Source organism: Bos taurus, chromosome 26 (assembly GCF_002263795.3).
Source record: "Bos taurus isolate L1 Dominette 01449 registration number 42190680 breed Hereford chromosome 26, ARS-UCD2.0, whole genome shotgun sequence".
Classification (NCBI taxonomy): domain Eukaryota; kingdom Metazoa; phylum Chordata; class Mammalia; order Artiodactyla; family Bovidae; genus Bos; species Bos taurus.
This window is the reverse complement of record NC_037353.1, coordinates 17,454,529-17,461,821: the sequence shown is the minus strand read 5'-3', so window position 1 is coordinate 17,461,821 and position 7,293 is coordinate 17,454,529. Positions and strand designations below refer to the sequence as shown.

General features: G+C 41.5%; 1 long non-coding RNA gene across 1 annotated transcript; it reads right to left on the bottom strand.

Moving 5' to 3' along the window:
* Positions 1 to 515: 515 nt before the first annotated feature.
* On the bottom strand, positions 516 to 6,934 carry LOC104975956 (uncharacterized). Its single transcript, XR_815657.4, has 2 exons — positions 5,463 to 6,934; positions 516 to 4,384 (listed from the first exon to the last, which is right to left on the bottom strand). It is a non-coding gene; the product is annotated as an uncharacterized lncRNA (long non-coding RNA).
* Between the last annotated feature and the right edge of the window lie 359 nt (positions 6,935 to 7,293).

Here is a 7,293-nt window from a genome sequence, read left to right as displayed (position 1 = left end):
AAAGGATCTGTATAGACTTTTCTCCAAAGCAAACATGCAAATGGCCAATAAGCTCATGAAAAGATGCTTAATATCTTTAGTTACTATAGAAATGCAAGCCAAAGCCACAGTAAGATATCATTTCATAACCACTAGGTTGACTATAATTTTTAAAAGATAATAAGCATGACAAGGCTGTGGAAAAATCAAAACCTTTACACACTGCTGATGGGAATGTAAAGCAGTATAGCCACTTTGGAAAATAATCTAGCCATTCCTCAAATGGCATACTAGTCAGTAATTTCACTCCTGCTGTTGCTGCTGCTGCTAAGTCGCTTCAGTCTTGTCCGACTCTGTGCGACCCCAGAGATGGCAGCCCACCAGGCTCCCCCGTCCCTGGGATTCTCCAGGCAAGAACACTGGAGTGGGTTGCCATTTCCTTCTCCAATGCATGAAAGTGAAAAGTGAAGGTGAAGTAGTAAGAGATAGATATAGTAAGAGAACTGAAAACATACATCAACACAAAAACTTGTAGATGAATGTTTATAGATAGGTTTATTCACAATAGTCAAAAGATAGAAACAACTCAAATTTCCATCAACTGATGAAAGGATAACTCAGCATATTGATACAATGGAATATTATTTCACCACAAGAAGAAATGAGGCATTAATACATGCTATGACTAGGGTGAACCTTGAAAATATTATTCGAAGTGAAAGAAGCCAGTCACAAAGGACTGCATATTGTATGATTCAGTTTATATGAAAAGTCTAAGATAGACAAATCTATAGAGATAGAAAGTAGATTACTGGTTGCTTAGGTCTTGGAGGGGAAAGGGAGATGGGAGATTCAGGGAGAATAGCGAAAGGGTGTGGGGTTTCTGTTTAAGGTGATGCAAATATTCTAAAGTGGTGCAAGATGCATGGTTCTGTGATTAGACTAGAAGTCACTGAATTGTACATTTTAAATGAGTCAATTGTATGGCATGTGAATTACATTAATAATATGTTTAAAAATCTGTAGCCACAGACGATAGGTAAAATGTGTAGGGCTGTATTCTAATAAAATTGTATTTATAAAAACAAGTGGGACCTCTGTTCTAGAGTGAGAGAATTTTCAATTTAAAAAAAAAAAGCTATCTCTCCCAGCTTCTCTTGCAAAAGCTTGTATACAACTTTTGGGAATTGTTCTTAAGTAGAAAAGGTGTGCTTTTTGATTTCCTTTGTCCTTCCTATTCACTGGAATGGCCAGAGTTCTAGAAGCCATCTTGGACACTGAAATGACTTTGGAAAATGAAAGCCACACACAGTGGGCCACAAGACAGCAAGAGCCTGGAATCCTCACCCCATGAATCATCATACTAACCCCAACCTGATTTCATCCAGATTTCTTGAAAGAAAAAATAAATGTATGTCATGTTTAAATAACTTTTATTTTAGAGCCTTCCATTACTCTGTGCTCACAGCTGTGCCTTGTTCCAACTACTAAAACCCTGAAGGAATTAAACAGCCAGACTTCCTGGAGGGGCTCAACAGAATGTTATGGACATCCAATATCCAATTCTATGAACACAGATGTCCAATTCTCTGCCTCTCATTTTCTCTCTCTCTTTCTCTCTTTTACTCTCTCCCTCCTGTGTAACTTTTTAAAAAAATGTCAAATTTCACAAATACAAGCAGCACCACACAGAACAGGCCCAGGGTTTGCTAAATCCCTGTTTAGTCCAAGTCTTGATCACCATATATACAGTCTGTTGTGAATTTCTCTACAGATCAGGTAGTGTTAGCATTAGCTTGTGACTCACTTTGCTCTATAGGACAAAAGAAAACAGTTCTCTGAGCGGGTCCTGCTTTACCTTGACAAGATTAAAATAATGTCTGAAGAGCTCTTAAAGTGTCAGAAAAGATTTCCAAATATAATGTTGACCTTCATTCACAAAAAGGTACAGATACACTATATAGCGTATCTTTTCCATAAGGGTGTGAGGCATGGAACAGACCTAATATTCTTATGCTCCTCACTAAAAAATGTATCTCTGTGTTATAAAATAAATGTGTCCTCCTAAAATTTATATGTTGAAGCCCCAACCCCCAGTGTTGTCATATTTGGAGATGAGGCCTCTGAGGAAATCACTAAAGTTAAATAAGGTCATAAGCAACTTCCCTGGTGACCCAGTGGCTAAGACTCTGTGTGCCCAATGAGGAGGATGTGATTTCAATCCCTGGTCGGGGAACTAAGATCCCACATACTGCAACCAAAAGTTCACATGCTGTAACTAAAGATTTTGAGAGCTGCAACTAAAAAACCCACTGCAGCCACATCAATTAATCAATAAAAACAAGGTCATAAGAGTGGGACCCTGATCTGATTAGTGTCCTTATATGATGAGACACCAGAGACATCTCTCTCTCCATACATACATACACACACACACACACACACACTCAGGGAAGTCCATATGAAGACACAGCAAGAAGGTGAACATCTACAAGCCAGGAAGAGAATTCTCACCAGAAACACAACAGCCAGAACCCTGATCTTGAACTTCTGGCCTCCTTCTCCAAAACTGAGAAAACTAATTTCTGTGGTTTAAGCCAGCCAAATTGCAGTATTTTGTTACACAGTTCGAGCAGACTACTACACACTCCACAAGGGAGAAGATCCTACTTCAGCGTCATTTTCCGATTATCCTCTGATAAAATCCACTTTAACACCAACATGTTCATAAGCTAGCTTCACATACTCTGGACCTGCTTGATATTTCAACTTGACTCTTACTCTCATGAGCAATTTTTTGGGTTCTTGGAGGCTTCCTGCTAGGGTGCCTTCTGACTATACCTCCTCCTATGACATGTAGAATGACCAATCATCCTGAATTACCTGGGACTGAAGGGTTCCTGGAACTCAAGATTTTTGGTACTAAAACAAGGAGAGTTCTAGGCAAACTTGGACAAGTTGATCACCCTAAATGGGCAATGTATTCTATCTCCCCCCAGTTAACTGCTCCATTTACAGCTCTAGATTTTCTAATAATCCACACTACACAGATTCTCTCTGTTGAAGTCTCATATCCCTTCTACACAGTCCTCTTGAGAGAGTAAAAAAGTCTCCAGGCAAGCTCTCCCTTTCACATGGCCCACATGTAGTGCAAGAGAAACACTCAAACATCATCTGTCCTGATGGGAGGGACTACAACTTCCTTTGCTCCTGTGCCAAAACTTCTAACTGATGCATTTCTCCCACCCTTACAATTTCCCAGATGCAGTCATATACCTCCACACTTCCCAAAAGCAAGGGGACATATACCAAGCTCTCTGAGTAGTGCCGCTGAAGCCTCACTCACCAGACCTGAAGGGGAGAGGGAAAGCGTAACAATGGCTCTCTCCTAAACTGCTTGTCATGAAATCCTCTCTTTCAAAATCTTCTTTTAAGCCTGAAACAGGTGAAAAGTTCCAACCACTGAAAAATCAGTTCTTGGATTGTGATGACCAAACACAGGAAGCAAGATTGACCCGAAGCCCTGGAAGCTGAAAGCCCTAGATTCTTGCACTAAGAGCCAAGCTTCTCATGGGCTACTCCAGCCAATGACTGATTGCAGCATAGACAATGAGGCAGGCTCTTTCCTAGGACTCCTCTGACAGTGATTTTGGCTTAAGGATTCTCAACAGCCTTGCTAAATCTTCCTTAGATTGTGTAGAAGTCTAGGATACTTCCACCAATCTTCCTTCCCTCTTTCCTTCACTCAGTTTCAGAGTTCATCACAGTCTGATGGCTCTTCCAGCCTCCCCTTCTTCCAGGCTCCCTCCCCCAATCTCCCTCACAAGTGTTTTCCTCTAATAAAATCTTGCACATTTAATTTCATCATAATAACCATCCCACAGAGGACCCAGACTGATACAAAGATATTTCCTTCAAAAACATGCATCTGGGCAGCACCTCAGGTTGGTGTTTCATAGTTATTGCACTATAATGCTACAAGCAAAACTTCCAGTTCAGTATCCATTTAGGCTATTGATCATGAATGAAATAGTATGGTAAGAGGGAGCACCAGGGAAAATGATGGGATTTTACATTTCTTGTTGTTCAACAATGTCCAGTTTTGTTAAAATATATGTTTAATCTGTAGGAGTACAGAGTGATTTTTGGCCAGAGTTAACACGGTAGGTGCTGAATGTGTGAGTGTAGATACTATATATGTGAATCTACCTTTGGGTGGGCAACTGGGCTTGTGCCAGGACTTGGATGAGACGGTTGTTACATGCCACCTTGGAATTCCAAAGTAACCTCAATGCCAATATCAGCTTCTTCTTTTATTCCTCTACCTTTTCTTCTTCCCCTGATTCTTTCTCATTTTTCTCTTCTTTCCACCATCTTTCCTGTTGTGCCACTGCTTTAGAGATCACTAAAAAGCAATATTAGGAAATGGAATTTAGAGAGAGAACAGAGAACGAAGTCTTTTATTTTGCTTAGTCTGAAAAAGATAAATTGCTTAAATCTGTACCCCAAAGAAGGCAGGATAAAAATAGCTTCCTACATTTCTTCTCCAAAATGTTAAATAACCCAAATTCCCTCCCCTCATTTTTCTTTAGAAGAAAAACTTCTGGTTGTAGTATATTTTTATACAAAAGTTCTACTGTGTGTGAAAAACAGCAGTTGTTACTCATTTGCCTCCTTTTTCCTGTGAGGTTTGTTGACCCAAACTGTATTTTACCCCAACAAAACCTCAACACTCTTCCAAGAAAAGAGGATTCCCCTCTGTGACTTCCACCAAGGACTGACATTTGTCAAAATGTGACAACACAGCTTTGTCTCCATTATAATAACAGGGAATCAAAAAGGTTTTATTATTTGTCTATATTAAGTTTGTATATATTAATAGAAATAATATAGCAGATACGGAAATAAAATATAAAAAAGATGAAATGATTGAATTGCCATTCTTCAAGTATTATCACTGTTAAATTTTATATATTTGTTAGTGCCTTTTTCTATGCATAATTGTGACCTTAGTGGCTATTCACACTTTGTTATTTGAGGGCTGGTTAATGTAGACATAAGATCAAAGGATTGATTCTCAGTTACAGTCTAAACAAATGGAAACCAGAAGAAATAGTTGATTTGGTGTAAAGTTCAATATAACACTTGTCAGCCCTTTGTCAAGGCCAGAGACTATTCAGTGATGGTGACCTCCAGTTGTTTTAACAGTCTTGAATTTACGAGTACCTGACAGGAGTTAAAATGTTTCCCTGAGGTGAGTAGCCAGTGTGAGTTTCCTCAGTTAACCTGCGCTGTGAGGTCAAGTGTAGGGCCAAGGATACGAGACCAAGCGAAACCCGAGGTCATTGGGAGAGTGATGGTGACCCGAGCATACATTCAGCTTCCTGCCCACAGTAAAATGCACAAGAGCTGTGACTTGGCCCCACTTCAACGGCAACAGGACGCTGAGCTGAGGGTGAATAGCACTTGCAGAAGCGGCTTACCAGGATAACAAGCACCCGGGGTTTGAACTTTTTAAAATGGAAGCACGAGAGATTTCAAACACAGGTCCTGCAGCCAAACTGATGGAGTTAGACCAGCTTCACTGAATACTAGTTCTATGATCTTAAATCACTTCCCCTCTCTTAGCCTTAGCCTCCTCGTATATAAAATGGAAACGGTAATATTTCTTTCTCCTGGGACTGTTGTTGAAGAAGCCATTAAGTGGTATGGCAACGCTGGTGTTAAGCACAATGCCAGACACGTGACTTGTATTACAGGCAGTAGGTTGTCACCAAGTCCCCAACCTTTCCCGGCCACAAACAGCTTCCACAAACAGCTTCCCTACCGCGCCCGCTCCCGGCAGTCTCTTCACCTCAGCCCCTCTCAGCCGAACGCGATCCCTCCGCGCTCGCGTCAGTTCCGGGGGAATGTGCGTGCGGCTCTTCGAAACACCCGGATGCAGTTATCATGGCTGCCATCAGTGAGGGAATCGCGATGGAGATCAAGTCAAGAGTTGCTCGCAAAGCACTCAGAGTTTGGAACTTCAAGGAAGTCAGTCAGAGGACAAAGGATGAGATCGCTGGGCAGCAGGATGTCCTAAACGGTCCTAGAAACTGCGCCTCTGCGATTCCCATTAACTTGCCGCCAAGTTTTTCTAGCTTCCCAGGTGGTAGTAGTAAAAAACCCGGCTTCCAAAGCAGATTTAATAAGAGAGCCGGGTTTGATCCCTGGCTGGGGAAGATCCCCTGGAGAAGGGCATGGCAGCCCACTCCAACATTCTTGCCTGGAGAATCCTATGGACAGAGGAGCCTAGCTGGCTATAGTCTGTGGGAATCCCAAGGAGTCCGATGGGACTGAAGCGGTTTAGCACGCACGAAAGTTTTTCCTAGAGGGGTCGCTCCTCTTGGCAGGGTGGGGCCACGCTTCCTACCCAGCACTTTGTGTGCCGGGATTTTGTTCCGGTAACGCCCTGCTGCCCAGGAGCTGAGTGGGTAGTGCAGTGACTGGCCAGAGAGGAAAGGGCGAGCGGGAGGCTAGAAGAGAGAGAAGTGGGAAGCCCTGGGGACTTATGAGGCGGCCAAGCTGGGTACGCTCCAGAGTGCAGCCCCGAACTGCCGCCCCCTCTGGAGCCTGTTTCCCTAGAGGCCGACATGCTCCTCACCAAGGAGCTCTCAGAATAAACCACAGGATTGTTCTCTGCCGACCCATCTTACCCAACAGTAGACTTTGATCCTCGAAAATATCTAGGACATGTAGAATTTTTTTTAACATCCCAAATACAAGCAAACTAGTAAGTTTAAGAGGGAAAGATCGCATGATGAGTCACCTGGTGGTTTTCTTTTAACGTTTAAATTTGGATAACATGCTTGTGACATTTTTACCGAAAGCATTCTTTTAAAATGACCGGTATGAGAAAACAGGTTAATATTTAAAGTACTCAGAATTGTTGAAAGTTGCTGCTGCGCAGTTATGATGAAACACGGGGACACCAGAATTATACCTCAAGATAAATAGCTTTAATTGCTAAAAGCTTCAGAAAATGCAACAATAATTCCAGGTGGTGTACATATATTAGAGTTAGTTCTTTCACAGAGTGCCCTATAAGTTTTGTCATCGAGTGAAACAGGAACAGATGTAAGTTGATAAACATGTCCTAGTAGTTAAAATTATTTTTTAATGCTTAATTGTGTGTGTATTGGATTCAGAATCTCAGTTGAAACCATTTTTATTTGTTTGAAATATGTAATGAGCTGATAATGTGTAAACACAGAATATTACTATTTTTATAGAAACAAAAATACAGAAACTAATGTTTAAAGAAGGTTGGGTGTA